Genomic DNA, 21,233 nt, shown 5'->3' on the forward strand with positions numbered 1-21,233 from the left:
TAAGTTTGTTTCCTTTTAAAGATTTTACAGGAATTCTTTGTGTAGACATCCTGTGAGTGTGAAGACTCAATTCTTTCTATCAAGAGATTGACATATTGCTAATATTCCGGCAAGAGGTCTTTACTGTTTTTCTTACCTAAAGTAGAAGTCTCTGTGACACATGCTTGAAATTGAGATTTATTCAATAAAACAGCAATAATTCTGAAAAAAAAAGTTGTGAGCCTTGATTTGCCTGAAAGTGAAAAGATCAAAGCAAATCTGTTCCTCTCTGTCTTTTTTCCCCGAAGCACTGCACTTCTGTGCTGCTCCCAGCTTTCAGCAGCTGTAACTTGTATGTGCAAGCCTCAGTCTGCTCAAATCAGAGACAAAATTTCCAATTCCTCAGCACTGGAGGACTGCACCCACAGTTAATGAAATCATTCTCTTGAACAAAACTAAGAAGTCACAGAAGTTTTCACAGGTCCCCAGCATTAAATTAAAAAATCCCCATACAGAATTTCAGTAGTAATTTTTGTTTCATTTCTGGTCTTCATCTTTTCCTACAAGTTCATATGCTTGTATACTATCTTTTTTGTTTTATTTTTTTAAATTTTTGTACGTTAAAGCTGCATCATCATTCACAGTTGTGTTGCTTGCACTACTGAGAGTTACTTAAACCATTTTCTTAATTAGGTCTTTCTTTAATAAATACATTTTGCATTAGCACACTTAAATGGTAGCAATAACAGAGAACTTGTAATAAAACTGCATTTCTGTATAAATTCCCGTTTTCCCTTCTAGATACTTTGAACATCTGTTTGTGGTTTTATTACTTTGGTTTCCATTCTCTGTCGTCCTGTTAAGGAATATAGTATTTAGCAGATTTACTTGTCTCTGAAAAGTGAAAGACTCTGTGATCTCATTGACTGAATAACAGTGGAAGGCACTGGCTTCTCCTCCCTCATTGCTTTTCAGTGGAATTTGCCAGGCTTTGAGAACTACTGTAGAGAATAATCCAGCTATTCCCCTTGAAGATGATGATACTTGGAGTGCTTACGTGAGTGAGGTTCACTTTGTACTGCAAGTGTTCTCTGTAATTTTAAGGTTCTTTAAATGGTGCATTCATTATATAAATAATTTTATGAAATTCCAAGACAGTACAGGAATCATGCTTAAAGGTATTAGATCTACATTCCCCACACCATACTCCTGCTCTCTCCCTGCCTTAATCACATCAACTAGTTACACAACTCGCAAGCAATTACATTTCTGCTGCTTCTCCTGAGGAGCTTCTTCTTCTGCTGCTAGGAGTTGTGTGAAAGTCTTGATCACAAATGTGAGGCTGTTTCAAAGAGATTAATCAGAATAAAGTAAGTTTCAGGAACAGAACACTTCCAGAGAGGACATGCCTGCTATGAGGAGTGTGATGTTGGAAATGGATACAGCAAATGATAACATATTGAGGTTCATGAGATGAAATGAGTGATGAAATTAATAAATTTCCTCTATTAGCCTAATTAGGAAGGACACATCTAAGTAAAAAATAATCTTCCAAGCCACAATAATGCAAAAATGTAAATGCCTGTGCCAGGGATGTTTGTCACCTTATGCCAAATTAGACGCATGAGCAATAAGTACGGCAGGGGCAGATTAACAGAACAGGCAGAGAAAGCAGGTCTGGCTTTCATTTTCTGATGTGTTAAAAAAAAATCAAATTGGAAGGCACATACTGCATGTGGTAGCAAGTGAAAATTACAATACAACCACATGCACACTGCAAAAGAGAAATATACCCACAAATAATTAAGTCACCTAATTACGTTTTAAAAACTTTATTTTGGTGACACTACTTTGAAGAATTTTGACCTTGCAAGAAAGAAGAAATAGCGTAGAGTTGAACAGCAGAGTGGATTCTGATCTTCTGACAAGGGGGCTTTCCAAAGATCATAGCAGCTCCCCAAGCACCTTTTTGATGATGGCAGTGGTGGGTGATACCTGCCTGCGACTTATCTGTGGTGAACAGAAGTTTGAGTGGGAATTGTTTAGGAATGTTCTAATTAAGAACAGTAATGTGCTGTGAAGGAGAAAATTTTTCGAAGAAAATTGCCCATTAAAGAGAGAACTGGAAGAAACATAAAGCAATGGGAAATATGAGGAACAGGCCGTACGCAGTTACATTCTGCCCTCAGGTCTGTGCTAGTATAAGAACTGCAGTGCTCTTTTTCTTATTTGCAAGAATGTGTGGAGGAAGTAAAAGGATTTGCTTGGCTGTAGGTTGGGAAATTTTCTTTTAGTGAAGGTAATTAGTATTTTACCCCTTACTGGTTAAATGAGTAAAAGAAAGTCGTGTGGCAAGGCTACAGCCATAAGGCAGAGGGGCTTTTGTCCTCTCCTTAGACCTGGTCAGACAAGTTTCTTCAGCATTCACCACTTCCTTTGCCTCATTTTTGAGCTGCACAAAGGGTGTGAAGGCATGGCTGCTGATAGCCCAGGAACAGGTATTCTCTTTATGTGCTTCTCCCAGGGTGGTCTGAGGAAGGAGTTTCCATCAAGCCAAGTTTGTTAAAGTTTAGAGAGCATGCAGAAGTCTTTGAAATGGAAGAAGTTCTAACAGTCAGGCAAATGAGTGTTGTTACTCTGCACTGCTGTTGGCTGAGACTTCATAATAAGCCAGAAATTGTTGTGGTCCTCCTTTGGGAAGGAAGAGTGCGCAGGGAAAACAGGGTTGCACAGTGATGTGCTGTTTTCAGTCATTTAATGAAGAGGAGGACTACCACATCAGGTTTCTAACAGAGGATCATAAATCCTTTAATTTCTGCCTTCCAGTGGCCTTCAAATGAGAAAGAGGAGAAAGGGACAGAGCTTCTTGGTTAGCAGGTGTGGTTTTTACTAGCACATTACCTGAAGTTCCCTGGGACAAAGCTTGTGGAAATTATTCCATTACTGAAAGCTAATGACAGCCCTTCATTCTGTGCTGGACTCTGCCGCCATCAATGAAGGAGTCAGGGCTGCCTGTCCACAGCTGCAATGTGGCGATTCCTCAGGGGTGATGGTGCTGATGCAGCCCCTTCCTAAAAACAGAGGGGTGCTGTGGGCTGTGTGTCTGTAGGGTGCATATACAGGTCCTGCGTGAGGTTTCCATGGTCAAACGTGGCAGAAGATTCCATATGCTTTGCTCAGAAGCTTCCTGACATCCAGCTCAGCATCTGCACTGAACTCCTGACTTGATGAACTGGGTCTAATGACCTGTCATTTAATTTTACTGCAGATTAAATACTGACAACCCAGAAGTGTTGCTCTCTGTTGACACCTTGATGAATGTTTATGGCTTGATGTGTGGAATGTGAGAGCAGCTGTCTTCCTTAATGTTACTTTGGAAACAGAAAATAAAGTCTTGCAAAGATGATTGTGCTGAACAGGATATCAGTGTGGATGTTGCCACATTGTGCTAATTAGATGGTAAAGTTGCTGTGGTTTTTGTGGTACATATCCTGTCATTAATTTGTATGCTTTTCAAAGATTTTGCGGAACAGATATGCTATGGAGGTTAAACCATTAACACAAAATGCAGAACAAAATACCTTGCTCTGTTTTTCATTTCACAGTATTGAAAGCTAATTAGGCACCTTTGCATAGCATTGGGAAAAAATAAATCTCAGATGCATTTTGCTGGATTAAATGGCAAATCCAGCCCTTGGTGTGAACTCATGGTATCAGTCATCATCCTGGAAATTGCAGTGATGTGATGTAGATGGTTATATTGATATCAAATGCAGCCAAAGGTTCAGGGATCAAAATCCCACAAGAGGAATGATGACAAGGAAATGAAACAATCCTGGAATAAAATAGCTTGTCTTGAGAGCTATTCCCCAGCCTGCAGAAGGGGGAGAAAGATAATTTGATTTGGGTAATCAGTTTTTTGCATATTCTTGGGAGTGTTGGAAAAAGTGTGTGATTTCTGCTTTGAAGACAGGCTGTGGAGAAGTTACAGGAGGGGAACATTTATGCTCTGCTGAAAGGCAGCTACTTTGATCTGACACCAACTGTTACCTTTAAGACCAGACCTTGTGCTTCAGTGATAGCTGCAATAAAGATGTCATTCTGAAAAGCATGAATATCTTAAAATAAAATTTGCAGTTTAAAATTTGGTTGAGTTACATACAGAATATTTCACAATATTTTACTCTGAGTGTGTGTGTGTTTTTACCAGCTGTGTGTTAGGGTTTCTCTTTGCTTTTTCCTTATCCCTGAAATTAGCCACTTCTGTTTTGTGACCTGCAGCATTGGCTTAGTTCATGGTGCCAGAAGTGTCTTTCAAAAATCCAGACATTTAAGCATTAGGTTATATGCAGTTCTTCAGAAATTTTTTTGTTTGCTCCATAACATAGTATCATTTCCATGTGACATCTTTTTCACTGACAGCTCTTACTCAGATGCAATGTAAATATCTCCAGGATAGTGTGTATCTTCCCACCATTGCCCTCAGATGCTCATCAGCATCCCTGCTTGTTCTTAACCGTGCGTGGATCATGTACTTGATTCACACCATATGTTCAATTACGTCACCTTTGGTGGTTTTTTTTGTTTTTTTTTTTGTAAGTTGTTTCACAGAGATAATACTTTTCTTATGTTTTTCTTAGGCAGCAGTCACTGTACACCTAAGAGGTAGCTTTGCAAAACCTTCAGTCTGTCACCTTCACTGAAACACCCGGAGTTCACTGAGATGTGATGGCAATCCAGACTTTGACAAGCAGCTTTGCATTTCTCAGAACTGATTTTTTAAATTTTTTTTTTTTTAATTTTTGTAATTTCTGCAACTCTGTCCAACTTGCCACATCCATGGCTACAAACAGCTGAGACTTTTAACAAAACTTAAGCCAATTAATGACAACATGGCCAAATAAAAATTGTCTGTTTCATCACACCTCCAATTTACAGCGGATACTTCAATGGACATGTTAGGGTACTTTGGTGTGATCCAAACCATTGCTTTTTTGGGATGAATTGGGCAGCTGCACTATCCAGGCTGCACAGCATTCCACCTCCGGGTAGCTGCTGCTGTGGAAGCTGGAGGCACAAGCTCCTGCACCAAGGCAGAGTGCATTAGAAAGTGCATTAGGAACAAGGCACCTTGACAAGGAGACTTGCCTTCTTTTCCCAGCCAAGAAGCAGTTTTTCATTGCAACAACTGATATTTTTCCTGGTTTTATGAAACAAATACGCGTAATCTAATCCTGATCTGTGTGGTCACTAATTGTGGTGGTGTTGCGGGTCCCCAGGTCGAGGTGAGAGGTGAGAATTGACTCCCAAGTTCTCAGAAGGCTGATTTATTATTTTATGATACTATGTTATATTAAAAGAAAATTATATATTAAAACTATACTAAAGAAAGAGAAAGAAGACATCAGAAGGCTAGACAGGAAGAATAATAAAAACTCATGAGTCACCAGAGAGTCTGACACAGCTGGACTGGGATTGATAATTAAGTATAAACAATTCACATGGAACCAATCAAAGATGCACCTGTTGGTAAGCAACCTCCAGACAACATTCCAAGCAATCAGATAATTATTGTTTACATTTCTTTTCTGAGGCTTCTCATCTTCCTGGGAGAAAAATCCTGGTGAAGGGATTTTTCAGAAAATATCATGGTGACCGATCTGCATGTGGAGACAGTCTCAGCTGATGGTTGCAACATGGTGGTGGCTAAGAGCTTTCTTAGTTCAAGGGCTGTCCTTTTTTAGGTCAGTAGGTTTTGGCCTGTGCATCTGAAACTTCTTCCCGAGCAGAGGACGTGTAGGGTGAGAATTGGTTGCATCTTTTGCATCCCTGCATCTTTTCCACTGGAGATGTTCTATCAACAGTGGCTGTTGTCACTGCTGGTATATCTGTTAATGAGTAGCATCTGACAGTGCTTCATTCCTGTCTGCAGTGTGGGAAAGAGCAGAGGAAGTGGTATGCTGTGGTGCTGTATGGCTGTGTTTGATAAAAAGGAACAAGATCGCTTTGTACCAGACCCTGAGATCCCAGAGGAGAGTCCTCTTGCTTGGCACACTGAAACAGAACAAAGGGGAAAAACACAGGAGAGTTCTGATGGGTTTTTTGCCTATGGTAGGCAGGGATTTTCTTCAGGAAAGTGGTCTCAGTCTCATCTAATTTTCCTCAAAAACTGCTAGTTTGGAGACAGAACCACTTCTGCTTCTTCCAAATAAGGCTGGTGCTCAGGGCTCTTCATCATTTTTACACCAAATACTCCAGTGAGGCTCCACCTCAGGAAGGAAAAGTCACCTTTGGTGTGCGCACGAGGAGCCAGGACAGAACAGAGAGTGCTGGGGCAGGAGCTGGGGGTGCTGCAGTTTTCCTTCAACTTCATTGTTTTTCAGAGCTGCTGAGCTCCACTTCCACTGGTGCCTCATTCTCCCCATCAGAAAACTGTGGAGAGTAATGTGTCCTCGAGGATTTGCCATTTCCAGGGAAAAATACAGTGAAAGAGATAGTTATTTCAGTGCTTGTGATGTTAAATGCCACCTGCTCAAAATATGCTGCTGGAAACTCCACGGTTTCAAAAAGCTGCATTTCTTAAGTGTTACATTTTTAATGCTGTTTAAGTGGGGACAGTGGGAAGGCCAAGGATAACAGGAAACAAAGTGAAGAATAATATCATTTTGGGCTTGCAAGGTCCAGTTAACATCAGTGTTACTTGGTGAACATCGTCACGGGGGATGAGTACTGACCTGGTCCTGCTTTTCTGCCTGTGCACAGTGAGCAGGAGGGGTGGAGCAGGGTCAGTGTAATTCACTTATGACCTATTCATGTGGAGAGCAAATAGAGCATTTAATCCACTGAGATTTTCCATTTTTTGCTTTGCGAAGGAGGACGTAGGGTTGCAAAGCTAATACAGCTTTAAGAGATAAATAGCTCACAATAAAAGATTATCTTTCTAAAGATTCAATGCTGATGGCTAGAAAAAAAGCAAGGTTGCATGCCCAGTTAGCCTGCTGTTAGTCTGGCAGAAAAAGAAAAGCACAATCTATTTATTTATTTATCTTTGAAGTAATTTGGTCTAATAAAAAGTAAAACTTTTGCTCAGTGGCATTTTGCAACAACAAAAAACACACATACAGCCAAAATGTTTGGACCAGCTCCACTTGAATCTATCTTTTTACCATTATTGGGCTTTTGAACTTAGAGTGTAATTTCTGATGTCTTATTTCAGAGTTATCAGCTGAAAATAGCTTTTGCTGAACTGATTTCCTGACATGAGATGTTATGAAGGAATTACTTCTAACTGATGTTTCTAAGCTACAAAATACAGTGTTTACTGAAATGTCATCATAGTTTTATGTTTTGAGAACAGTAACCTTTTTTTGAACTGCCAGTTTCACTCTATTTGTAGTTTGTGCTCATTTCAAAACATTTGGAGAGAAAAAAAAGGAGAAAGGCATATATGCACCAAAGAACAGATCTGATAAGATTGCACAGGAGGTTTCTGCTTAAAAGTAATGTTTTTATAGCATGACAAATGTCTCGGGTGTATGATGACAGGCACAAATGGACACGTTATTTGTGATTTCTGAACAAAGTGAATAACCTAGTCAAGGTCAGTGACAATGATGGATGGATCTGCTCAAGACTGTCATAGATTCATTGCAATTCTGCCGTCTCTGTCTCTTAAGAGGGCCTTCAATCAATAAATGAACAGCAGTAAAATGCACTAGAATTGGGAACAGGAGAAGTTAACAGAAATTCATGCTCTTTCTATTGGGGCAGAAAGTTAACCGTGCAGCTAAATGACTCTTTTTTGTTCCCTCCTATCAATATTTTGATAACACACACTCTACTTCCATGATTTCTATATGATTTGTTTGGGGTATATGATAAAGGTTGCACAATGAGAGCAGTGCTGTGGTTTCTGAAGAGCTTTCCCTGAAGTGACTCACCCTGGACAAATGTTTCATTTATATAAAGTCAATGGTGCTGTTTCATCCAGAGTTTGTACCAGGAGAAAAAGGGTCATAAAATAAACCAAGAGTGTATCTATCAAAACAGCTACACAGCTTAGGTTGCAGGGTATTTAAATTAATTTGTTTTCAAATGCTTCTGTAATTTAGCTCTGGACTGAACACACTCATGGCTATGGGACAGGATGCTGGGGTTTATCCTTCATCAAAGATGCATTCTGTAGATGTGAGAGCATCTGAACCAGAGAATGCCTGAGCTTTTATCAACTTCTGTGAGACTGAGGGGAGACCTTATAGTCTACAACTTCTTCATGAGGGACAGCACTGATCTTTTCTCTGTGGTGACCAGTGACAAGAATGGGAATGGCTGGAGCTGTGCTAGGAGAGATTTAGGCTGGATATAAGGAAAAGGTTCTCCCCCATAAAGTGGTGGGCACTGAAGAGGCTCCCCAGGGAATGGTCACAGCCCCAAGGCTAACAGAGCTCCAGCAGCATTCAGACACCACTCCCAGTCACAGGCTGGGATTGTTGGGGTGTCCTGTGCAGGGCCAGGAGTTGGACTGGATGATCCATGTGGATCCCTTCTGACTCAGGACATTACTGTGTGATTCTTCCAGATGTCTGTCTCCATGCAAAAGAAATCCAGGCACAAAGCCCAGACTGGCATGTTGGTGGGCATACACTCTTAGACAGATTTAGAAACAGGCTATAAATTTAGGTTTGCAGGCTTACCAGACTTGTGTTTTCTTCGGGCTCCATATTTTCTTTCCTCTTGGGCGAGTATTGAGGCAAAGCTCTAAATTTACAGATTCTTTTTTCTCAGCAGAGAAATGCCATGTTGACAGCGTGCTGACTTCTCACGGGAGGGACCTGTTTCATGTAGATCTCTAAGCTGCTCTGGAGTTTACAGGATGAGGAAGCAGCAGTGTTACTTTGTCAGGCTCTCCCAGAAGGTGATGTTTTGCCTCCTTGGCCAGAATACAATGCAGGGATTTGAAATCACTCACTTGGTCACTCACTTTACCTGTATCCCATCCCAGATTTATTTCCATCTGTGTGGAAAGAGAGGAGGACCAGGCCCCAAAGGTGAGAAGCACTTTTCTGAGGAGCAGAGTATGTGATCTCCAGAAATCTCTTTTAATACTTCCAGTCATCGCTCTTCTTCTCTGAACTTTTGGGTCTTTAGTTGTGTGAAACAGATGAAGCAACACTGGGCCCAGTGCTAGAGACTGGAATGTCTACAGGCTTGTCTATTTGCTAACTCTTCTTTGGCCTGCAGTGAAGTGGTGAGGTGGGACTGAAATTTTACCTCTTTTGTTGATAAGCAAAACGATCAAGTTTTTGCAGAAAAAAACAACTGCTGAAACAGCTGCCTACTGAGCCTTATGGAAGACTATGTAACTAGTTATTTCCCTGATTCTAGAGAAATAATAGCACCTTCACAAACTGCAATTCTGACAGAGAAGGCTGGAGGGTATTTAAGACGTCATAAAGCGAGGCTCCTCACTTTCCTCTGGAAACAGCAATCCCACAGACTCTCTGAGTAAGTACACCTTACATTTCTCCTTAATTTCTCTTCTAGACCTTCCTTAATCCAGTCTTAGTTCCTGATTTCTTTGCCAATACTCTTTAAGGAAGTTTGTTACTTTCTCATGAGAAAGTACCTCCTGTGCATTGGAAGACTTGTATTCTCTCTCTGCACAAAACTACTGCTGCTCCATCATCCCTCCATCAGAAGCTGCATTTTGCTGAGCAATCTGTGTTCCGTATTTCCATCAGGTGTTTCACCATCACCAGTTAAAATTGTGTCAAACTGAAATTTAACAGTACTGGGTAGAAAAGGAGCTTCAGGTATCTCCCAAGGTCTCCTTCCACCCAGCGCAGTTACAAACTGGATCAGTGACCTCAGGACCCTGCCTTGCTGACTCTTTTCACATTTTATTATTCTGTTTGCCAATATAGAAAAAAAAAGAGTCTCATTTAACATGTAGGGTGATTAAAATCATAAAGAACTATCATACCAGATAGGAAAAGTATTTGGTATATCACTTGTAAGAGCTCTGCTATCCTTTTAACACACAGACTGCAAAATGGCTGCAGTCTTCCTGGCATTATAATCTTTAACTAGAATTAGGAATTCTTCTCTTCCCAGTTTTTTTTTAAGCATGGTGGGCTCCACCTGCAAAATGAGTGTGTGAAAAAACATCAGCCACAGAAGAGGAGATTTGGATAAAAAAAGAAATGCATTTGGATCTGCAGCATCATTCTGTGTGGGTCAGTTTGCACTATGTTCAGTACACCAGGTAGTTGTAAACTTACAGGTCATTTTAGAGAAATTTTTTGAACAGCCACAGTTCTGCTGAATTTAAAATTAATTTAAAATCTATTATCTTGCAAAAAATAAAAAGTTCCCCCCCTCCATTTTCTTCTCCATAGTATTTTCTTTGTTTTTCAAAGAAATTGGAGGAAAACTTTTATTTCAAGATGTCACACTAAAGAAATACGCAGCTCTTACTAAAAAACAACAACAAAACAAAACCAAAACCCTGGGGCCTACAAGAATGAACAATACGTGATATAATTTTCTCCATTAGAAAAGATGAAAATATGGGAAGCAGTCCTGCATTTTGTGCAGTGTTACAGGCATGGATCAATACCAAGCACAGTACAAAGCCAGCAAGTAGGTGCATTGTTGTGGTAATATTCCCTCGGAGTTGCCTGTATGAATGGCAGGTTTTCACTAGCACTGCCAGAGCCAAAATGTGCTCTGTGCTTGTGTGTGCACACTACAAAGGAAGAATTGGAGTAGCTGGTATCCCTGTAGTCTCTTCATGAAGTGTGAATCCTCTTTAAATTCTCAACACTTGAAGCTCAAGGCCTGAAAACCTGAAGTAAGTTTACAGGAATGTCACAGAATCTTTCCATGATCCAGCCCTTCTGCCCCTTCATCCTGCACAGGCATCAATTATACTGCCTGGCATCATCTAGAGTTCATTTTTCTGCACAGAATTAAACAACAAAAAACATCTCTGAAAAGTTAATGAAAAGAATCATAAAAGTGCATAAAAGTAGAAGTGCTCCAGTAATATTTGGCATATGGGTTGGGAGGCATGAAGGATGTGGCCACTTCAGCTTTGGTTGTTTTCACCTTGCTGAGAAGGCACTACAGCTTCTCCTTCTCCTGTCCTCCCTTCCCTCTCTTTTTTTCTTTGTTTCTTCTTTCTTTCTGTTGTGCTGCTCCTGAATTTTCATAAGACACTTTGTAAGGTGCAATTCAGTTAATTCCATTGAAGTGGGAATGACTATTACCAGGGTGAGGAATATCTTAGTACCTGTTATATCTGTATGTGAGTATATAGGTTGTATATATCTGCTATTGTGAGTGTCTGTTATTTAAATTCATGTTTTTAAAATGTGAACTACAAAAACAGCCTCCAATGTTGTATTCTTGTTGTATTCGTATTTCTCAAATCCCATACTGTACCAAGCTGTTCTTCTCTGCAGCACAGTTCTTCATGTGTCTTCTCAGGGGGCTCCTCCTGGGCTCTTGACCCACCCCTATTTATTCCAGTTACATTCATGAGCTGCAGCTGCTGCCCAACTAAGGACTTTGCAGCTGTAGCTTGTTTGGAGCAACTTGAACCCACACAGATCTTACAATACATAGATCTTAACAGGGACTCTCTCCATAACAATACATATATTCAGGCCCCCACACTCCAAGGGAGACTGAGAGAGGTGCTTCAAAATTTGGTCCTGAGTGTCAGTCTTCTAACACTTCCCCATGGAAAAGAGTAGAGTCAGTCATGATGCAGTTCAGAAATCAAAGTGACAGTGGAAAGAACTGAATATTTAATAAACATGGTCCATTTCCTAAGAGTCAGTTTATAATTTGAACATTCGAAGTATTTCTGGAACAGTTCTGTTGATGAGCATTGTTCGTGGTAATTCTGAGCAATTGAGTGCATAATTTTTCTCTAAAGACGAAAACAGAAGTAGTGAAATTAATAATTGGAGTACGAAATGTCAAATAAGAATTTACTGCAATCTGGAATATTTTATTGAAGAGTGATATTTAAAAAAGTAGGTAGATGTGGCTCCCTGACTATGAGATGTAGCACTTGTTTCTTTTCAGTTGATAGTTTCTGTATGTAATTAAATCTTACCTGTGGTGACACTGTGGGATGTAAACCTGCATCTGTTATAAAAAGTAAAATCTGACACTTTTTTCCCATTCAGATTCTCTTTTTTCTACAGGGCAATGCAGGGAAAACAGAGGTGCCAGAAACATGTTATGTATGCCCTGGCCAGCAGCTGGCTTCGGGCAGAACTCCTGCTGGTATCTCCATGGCCATGACTGCTTGGAGCAGAGCACTGAGCACAGCGACCACCAGGAGCACCAGGAGCAGCTCTCCATGAGCCCAGGCATGTTATAAATGATCCAAACCCCAAGTGGGAATGAGTTATAGATATTTTATTGAGAACAATAAAAAAATCAGCCAAGCAAAAGAGACAGCGCTGGGTGCATGGCAAAATTCCAGAGGCTCAAGCACAAAATGGCCTTTTATACCCTTGAAATTGCATCAGCTTTAGGCATTGTGAGAAACGACATCTCACTTCTTAAAATTTTAAAAGGTTTCTTGAACCACAACAGGAGACTGAATAATAAAGAAAAAGGGGCAGCAATGGGTGCTTAGCAGCCAGAGGCACACCCCCCTCACCTGTAACAATCCTTGTATACACTTATTGCCCCACCAACCCCCTGGTGACTGACCCTCCCCAAACTGGTGCATGTGGCACTCTTCTGACCCAGCTTCTCCTCCATCCCACCTTTCCACCTCTCACAGTCTGTGCAGTTTTGCTTCAACTTTCCCAATGGTCGGAGATGAACCTTCAACATTATAACATATACAACGTTGCAGCTTTCAACATCATCATATATAAAACCACCAGATCTCAACAGAACTTCTTTTAACCTTATAAGATATATTTCATGTTCGTGAGAGCCAACATGGCGCTATCGCTTTATTACAAGCATATTTATTTTTGGTTTTAGATAGTCCTGCCCTATCTCACTCTTTTTGGTGAGATAGAGCATTCTGTAGATGTAACAGCATCTGAACCAGCAGATTCTACAACCAACATAGTTTTGTTGCTGTGGTCATCACAGTTCTCAGTGGATGAAATTTTACTCCTTTTAAGGTCATGTCTCAAAAGTCTGTCTAGGAACAGTCTGTCCAATACAAACTCATAAACCCCTATTACAACACATGAAACCATACTGCCCTCATGAAAGCCAATTTTACAACTAGGCTATTGTAACAACATTAACCACTTTATAACATACATTATTACCTTAATATTAACAACATTAAATAATTCATAACATATATTATGATCTTAACATTAACAATATTATAATATTTAATATAAATTAATATAATACTTTGTGAAATCCAGTTCCCACTAGCTTGTTTCTCAAGGCCGTCTGAGCCCACTCTCCCCTGATTTTGAGCCCTGAGGGGCTTGGTGTCACAATGCATCCCCTGGGGACAGTTGAGTTGGCCAGTGAGGTCAGCCCATTATGACTAAACCAAGTCAGAAATGGAAGATTGACCACACCTTCATCAGAGAGCAGAGGAAATTCCAATTGTGCCATACAACCTGAAACTACAGCCAATTACAGTTCATTCATTGATGTATCACTGAATTGATATGAAAAAGAGACTTTTGCATGAATGCAAAGGAAGGTGTGATAGAAAAGGAGGACAGGAAGAAAGGGAAAGGAGCATGAAACTGGGCAGAGAAAGAGGAGGCAATAGCAGAAGCAGGGTTCATATGGACACTGATCATACATGGGGATCTGGCAGCTGTGCTTAAAAATAATCATTAAGAACAGAACCAAACCCAACTATTCAACCCATCAAAGAATCCCCAAACCCAAGAAAAAACACACAGACACCAGGCTGACTGGTGTGGTTGACACATCTGAGGGCTGAGATGCCATCCAGAGGGATCTGGACAAACTCAACATGGAGGGCCATGGGAATGTCACCAGGTTCTACAGTGCTGCAGTTGCAGCCCAGAAATTCAACCGTGTCCTGGGCTGGCCTTCAACATACCTTCCATCCAAAACTGACTCTAGAAATCCATAATTTCAGGTAAACTGAGTATCTCTTTCTATTGGGGACTTGGCGCCTTTCATCCTCCAGTCCAATGGTTCACCAAGAGACATAAAACAATGAAGCTTCTCCTTCAAAATCTCACAAGCCATTATAGAGCTTCAAAATGGAACTGTTTATTTCTTTAGAATATGAAAACATTGGCATTGTGCATGAAAGCAACATTACTTACCAGGGTCACCCATGGAACGTGAGATGAAAATAGGAATCCTGTATTCCAACACTGCAGGCAATTTTATCCCTTGCACAAAATGCTGTTCTAACACAAAGTGAGGTTCTTTTTAAACTCAAGAAATTTCAAATTATTCTCCAGTTAATACTCTTCTTTGGGTCAATGCATTTATTTGGAAGTTAATTACTTACCATGGACACCTATGTAACCTGAGATGGCAATAGGTATTCTGTATTCCATCACCAGTGCCTCAGGCAATTTTATCCCTTGCACAAAAAGCTTTTCTGATACGAATTTTAGTTCTTTTTAAACTAAACAAATTTCTGGACCACAAAACACACTCTAGTTGAAACGCAGATGCCACTCATAAAACTCAATACCACTGCATTTAGTTGGAAGCTTAGATAGCAGCAGTCTTTTTAACTGAATTTCACATGAATCTAATATTTCTATCATGTCCAAGAAGCAGTTGTTGTGACTCATGTTTCTTGTGTCTGTTATGAATGCCAAGAAAATGCATTGTTTTTCTGATCCAGCTCTCTGTTCATGATGTGGGACAGTGAGTGCTGATGTGCAGGAGCTGATGGAAGGGACAGGGATGAGGATGCAGCAGGCACAGTGCCAAGCTGACAGAGAGATGATCTCTGGCAGTGGCACTGAAGGAGAAGAGTTTGCAGGCAGGACAGAAAATGGCTCTTTGTTTCACTTCTTCTTTCAGTGCTGCTAAGAATGTAGCCTGGAGCAAGCTGGGAACACCAGAGCATGGAGCCCTTTCCAGGCAGGGCTGCATCTGCTGAAGGGGCAGAGGGAGCCCAGCAGGGATCAGACACAAAGCAGCAGGGGACTGAGGAGCCCCTGTGGTGGCAGCGAGCAGCTTCGGGCTCTGGTCACTGCTGGTGGCATTTTCTATTGAACCATCTGCAAGGACTTCTGCTGTGCTCTGTATTTCTAAGTGCCTGCATTCTTGGTGTTGGTTGTCTACTGCATCTTTATTTCTCCAAATTACTGGAAGTTTTAAGCTGCACTGGACAGGAAATGTTAAAAAGCTATATATGAATTCAGTCCCCTTAACTGTTTTTTGCCAGAGGATTCTCTGAGCTCTTAAAGTCCTGAAGTCTTGATTGCATTAAATCAGATTAAAATTGAGAAGCAAGAAATGCTTTATGAAGTATTTTCATAGCACTGAAAAGAGGAGAGAAACCCTGGATGGGGAGCTGATGTTCCTCATCCTTTCTAAGTGGAACCATAGCAAATAAAAAATTATAGAGGGAGGGAGGTAATATCTAATGAGAGCCTGGATCAGCCCATACCTCATCAATATTCTGCTTGGCAAACCAACCAATTCTATATATGATCATGGAGATGTTTTTCATGGCACAACTCACTTGTGACTATGCAAAGGGCTGAGTTTGCCTCCCTAAAGGATGAAATTGGCGGCCCTGGGCCTTGAAGAATTACTGGCCATAAAGTGACAAACCTAAAATCACCAAAGCACAGGTATTTAATCCAGCGTAGATCTGCTGTGTGAAACCAGGCTGAATTATCAACATCATGCCAATCAGGAGCTGCAAAGGCATCTATCCACTATGGCAGCAGGGAATGATGCTCAGGTGAATTGAACTCACATACATAGTCTGACTCAGAAGGTCATTTGGCAGTCAGAATATAAAACATGGCACACTGTTAAATGTGGCAAGAGTCGGACTGAAGCTATTATGATTTGTTTATGGTAGTAGAGGTGAAATTTCACAGAAAGTCAAATTTCAAGATTTGTATGTATTTGAAATTTGATTTTATGTGATTGTTCCATCATTGGGCTTAATTTTCTTCTTTGTTTTTTTTTTTTTTCCTGAAATAATATAATTCTGAATTTTAAGAAACTTTTAATTATAAATAAGCCTGAAATGAGGGGATTTTTTTTGGAAAATGGGAGTGTTCTTCCCAGGATTGTACTATTCCTATGATTTAACTCAGGTCAGGTGAGGACTGTCCAAAGACTGGAACCACTTGAGTGTCAAGGCCAGAATTACGTGTGCTGTGAAGAATGAACCTCAGCAGTCTCAAATCTCAGTGTGCAGAGTTGGTGCAGGTAAACAAACAAGAAATGCTCTGAGGAAAACGTCCCCATTCTCCCAGTAGCCTGGCACTGCCATTGCAGCAGAGAGCAGTGGGGCACTAGCAAGAACTCCCCAACACTCACAAAGTGTTGATTTGCCCTTTGGTTTGCTGCTGGGTGCTCCAGCCAAATTCTACAACTCTCAGACATGAGGGTGTAGCTGGATGAGGATGGATCTCTTCTCCCAAGAAACAAAGGACAGGAGGAGAGGAAATGTGCTCAAGGTGCTGCAGGTGAGGTTTGGGTTCAGAGGGCAGTCAGGGGTGGTGAGCACTGAAGATCCAGCTGCAGTCCCCATCCACGTCCCTTTCAGTGCTGGCTTTAGGGTGTCTGCAGCCTGGATCCAGAGCACCCTGGGGGGCTCCTGTGGCTGCCTTTGCACTCAGGGTGAGGATGCCCAGGAGCCGCTGAGGCTGGCAGTGGGGACCAGGGCTCTGGGGGCTGTGACATGCCAGGGCACGGGTCACAGTGGGAGCTGGGAGCAGGGGCACGGCCAGCTTGGCAGCTGAGTGACATGGTTCTGCTGGCTGTGACATCACAGAGGACAGGTCACGCTGGCACCTGTGTCCAGGGGCAGCACCGGGCAGTTGGATTCTGGCAGCCAGTGAGTGCACACACAGGGGGACAGCTGGGCTGGCTGGGGGCTGGGAAAGGTGCCCTGGGGGTTTAAAGCCAGAGGGAGAGCTGGGACGCTCAGGGCAGGGCACTGTCCCCAGGGCTGGGGGTAGAGGGGCTTGGGGCTGTCAGCATGGCTGGTGCCCAGAGAGACTCTGGGGACATTCCAGGTGCCACCTGCCCCCTGCTCCCTCCCAGCCAAACGAGCTGAGCCCCCTTTCTCCCACTAGGCCATGTCTCCAACAGTGGCCTTCATCCTGGCCCTGTTAGCCACCCACGGTGGGCTGAAGGTGGAACTTCCAGTTGACAAACATGAAGTGAAACGGATGCTGGAGCGCGAGGAATATTTACATCAGGAGATGACTCGGCTCCTGCAGGAGATTGAGGGGAGCAGTGGGACCATGGAAGCCCTGCTCTGTTCTGCACTGGAAAAGCAGTGGCTTCTTTGGGTTGGTGCAGCAGCCCTGCTTCTGGTTCTAGCTATGGCCTGCTGGCTGGTCAGGAGGAGGCAGGAGGGATCCAGCAGCAAGGAGAAGGTCAGTGAGCATGAGAAGGACAAAGGTGCAGATGCAGCATGTTGGCTGCACGTTGGCAGCCCATCACCAATAGGCACATCCAGGATAAGGCTGGAGTGGGCTATCAGCAACCTGATCTCATTGGGAATGTCCCTGCTCATTGCTGTGGGGTTACACTGGATGGTCCATAAAGGTCACTCCCAAGCCCAGCTGTTCTGTGATTCTGCAGCAGGCCCTGCCCAGCACGAAGGTGCTGCAGGAGCTGGTGGACGAGCTCCTCGGTGTCTGCCGAGTGCTCTCCAGGAGGAGCTTCATGCCGGAGCTGCACCCAGCTCTTGAGGCCTGCGGTGTCCAGGAGCACAGCAGCACCTACCGCCCGCTGGTCATCCTGCGGCCACCCCCCGGCCACTCCTTCATCCTGGAGAGCACCAAGTGGCCGCCAGCCAGGCGCATCCGTGTGGCGCTGGAGTGCCTGTGCTCCGGGGAGCAGCTGCTGGGGCACATGTGCTTTCTGCACGCCTCCGGTGGCCAGCTGCCCACGGATCAGGACTGGTACCTGATGGACACCCTCTGCACGGGCTCCTACTTGGATGCCAAGAAAGTGACCCGCTGGGTGCAAATGTTGGTGCTGTCGGCCTGGCTGCTCCTGCCGCAGTCGCGCCACTGCCAGCTCATGGCGCTGCCCTGCGGCAAGTCCTGCAGCTTCCGGCTGAGCGGCGCCTCTGGCCTGCACTGCAGCATTGAGATGGCTCTGGCCGTGCAGCGAGGCTGCTCAGGGGCCTGCCTGAGCCTGGAGTAGGCAGCAGCGGCTCTGCCAGCAGCACCGTGTGGGCCAGAGAGCTGCCGCCTCTCTTTCCTAAATTCCACCCAAGCTGTACAACAAATGGGGTGAAATGTCAGTACTTCTGTAATGAACTTTTTTGTTTTGTTTTGTTTTAATAAAATGAAGAATTTATGGCAATTTTTGAAAACAGGTGGAATAATTTGTAATTTTTTTTTAGACTGGGCTCTGTCTTTTAACTCTCATGTCTGACAGAGCTTTTGTGGCAGCCCCGGAAAGGGTTCTGGGAGCCATTGCCCGAGGATGGGGATCAAGGCTCAGAAAAAGGAACCAAAGGGCTCAAGGTGAAAGCTGAGAGGACAGACCTGCCACAACATAGCCTTGCATTGTGGTTTTGTATGTCATAGTTGCAATAAATTATGCCTTGGTTTTTTACCGTTTTTCCCTTGTTGTAATGGTTCTGCCCCTGTTGCCTCCTCCCTCCCTTTCATTGTCAGTCACCCTGCCTCCTCCTCTTGTTCCCTAAAAATTGCTGTGTCATTCCCTTGACCCCTCCCCGGGTGTCCTGTCCGTCACTCGACAGCCCATCCCCTCCCAACAGAAACTTCTACCAAGGGCGTTGAGTGATAAGTTTCAGGCACCGGAGCCCCTCCCCTGGATTACCCCCACTGGGGTAACTAAATGCCTATTCCCCACACCCTCCTGTAAACCTACTGGCAGATGGGCAATCCCCTCCGCTGTTCACTCCCATCTTTATAACGTGTTACACTGCCCAGTCCTGTGTCTTCAGTTGACCGGACCCCTGGATTGCAGATCTCTTTCCTGTGCTTCTTCAGTAAACCTAGACTGAACCCTCAACAGAAGTCCATTGCTCCTGCTATTATGAGAGTGTCCCTCATCGCTCGCTGTGTCAGAGCCAGCTGGGGTGACTCTGAGTGGACACTCAGAGGGGCACAGTGACAGCATGGCACAGAAAGAACCTCGTCTCCTCCTCAACCTGCGCCCTCTGCTCTGCCCTTTGCGGCGCTGGCGGCTCCTCTGGCTGCGGGGCTCCAGGGCGTGCTGAGGGCCGGGCCCCTCGTCTTCAGGAAGCGCCGGAGCCTCGGTGGCGAGCGGCTGCTGCTGTGGCCGGCAGGGGAGAGCTGTGGCTGCCGCCCCGGGCACGGCGAGCTGCCGCTATGGCCGGCTCCTGCCGCGGCTCCTGCCTCTGCTCCGGCCTCTGCTCCTGCCCGTGCGCACAGACACGGCCAAGGGCTGCCTGGGAGCCGCAGCGGGGCTGGCTGCTTTTCTGTGCTTCCACAGCATGGCTGTCCAGGCTGCTGCACTCTGTGGCCTCTGCATGCCACCAGCCAGACACATCTGTGTATTGCTGGAGTGCCTGTGCTGTGGTGAGCAGCTGCTGGGGAACACGAGCTTTGTCCAAGCCTCTGGTGTTACTGTGTACCAGCTTGTTTTTGATAGGCAAACTAACCAGCCCCTGGGTTGACTTGCTGCGGTGTGCCTCGAATCCTGGGGCGTGGGCCCAGGTGGAGCTGCTGCTGGTTCAGATCTTGGTGGTAGTAGCAAATATTCAAACAAGAGCTTTGAAGGCTGAAGTGGAGCACGGTTCCATGTGGGGCTAAGCTGTGATGAGTAGGAGGGCCGCTGTTGCAGTTAATATTTATTTTTATTAGTTCACTCTTAAATGGTTTATTCTGTTATCCCCCCTTGTTTTCCCCAGGTTGGTTCATCCCTGAGTGGTACTCTGCATTAAACCTGTGGTTTGTGCTTTATTTTATTAAGTTATTGTTAAATGGTTCATTCTATCTCCCATGTTTTCCCCAAGCTGGTTTCTTCCTAAGTTGTGCCCTCCCTTCCATCTGTCGCTGAAGGTCGGCCTCTAGTGTACCCCATGGGCTTTCGTTTGGTGTCCACCCCCTGTTTTGCTGTGCCTTAAAACCCCCTGCACAGAGGTGCTTGGGGGTCTCCTCTCCTCATCCTGACCCCTCCAACTCCAATAAAGCCTGTTGGAACTTCATGACCAGAGAGTCTCCTCTTCCTTCTTTGCTTAGTCCCTGCCCTGCTGCTTAGGAACACTGTCTCTGCACAGAGCAGTGCTGGCTCTAAGGTTCTGCCTTTGGCTTCACCCCAGGCAAGGCAGTTCCCTGCACTCGCTGCTCCACCTGAGCAAAACAGAGCTAGCCCAGGTTCTGGTGCGCAGTGGAAGCTGGTGCCCAACGTGAGGCCTCCCTTGGGGTCTGAGACCCCATGAAGGACTGGATGGCCCCCCTTGAAGGTCAGCAGAAGTCTTTAGTTGGTGGCTACGCCGGTTGCAGTTGGCTGAGTTTAGTTGGCAGTGCTCCCAGAGAAGGACATGGCAACCTCTGTGGCACCAGGGATTGTCTCCAAGACTGAGACCGTACTCGTACTCCAACTGTCCTTGGAGCAGGCGAGTATCCTCCAGGTGGGGGTATTGTGAGTGTGTGGCTAAGGGGGGCCCTGCCTGTGGGTGGTGTCCTTCCCCAGACTGCTCCTTGGAATCCTTCTTTTGATTTGAGTTTTCCTTTTAGTGCGAATGTGGGTGAAGGGTTCTGCGGACAAGAGATGTGTGCCCACCTGTCCGCACAACAAAAGGGGATTTATTTCCATGTTGGGGAAATGCTGAAAAGTGGGGGGAATTTTTTTCTAAGGGTGTGTCTAAAAAGTTGGCAAGATGGCTCTCCTTTACTTCCCTCAGGTGTCTCCTGTGGGAGGTAGCCATGGGGAAGACAGGGCAGGAATGCCATGGGAGGACACAGTCATTTGAGTCAGAGTCCTTGTTTGGTAATGTTCTGTTATCAATGAACAATAGTTCACTTGCATTTCCAGAAAGTTCTATGATTCCTGTTCCCAGATTGGTTCCCCCTGAGAGACCACTCCCATTCTACTCCCTC

This window comes from Ammospiza nelsoni, chromosome Z (assembly GCF_027579445.1).
Source record: "Ammospiza nelsoni isolate bAmmNel1 chromosome Z, bAmmNel1.pri, whole genome shotgun sequence".
NCBI lineage: Eukaryota > Metazoa > Chordata > Aves > Passeriformes > Passerellidae > Ammospiza > Ammospiza nelsoni.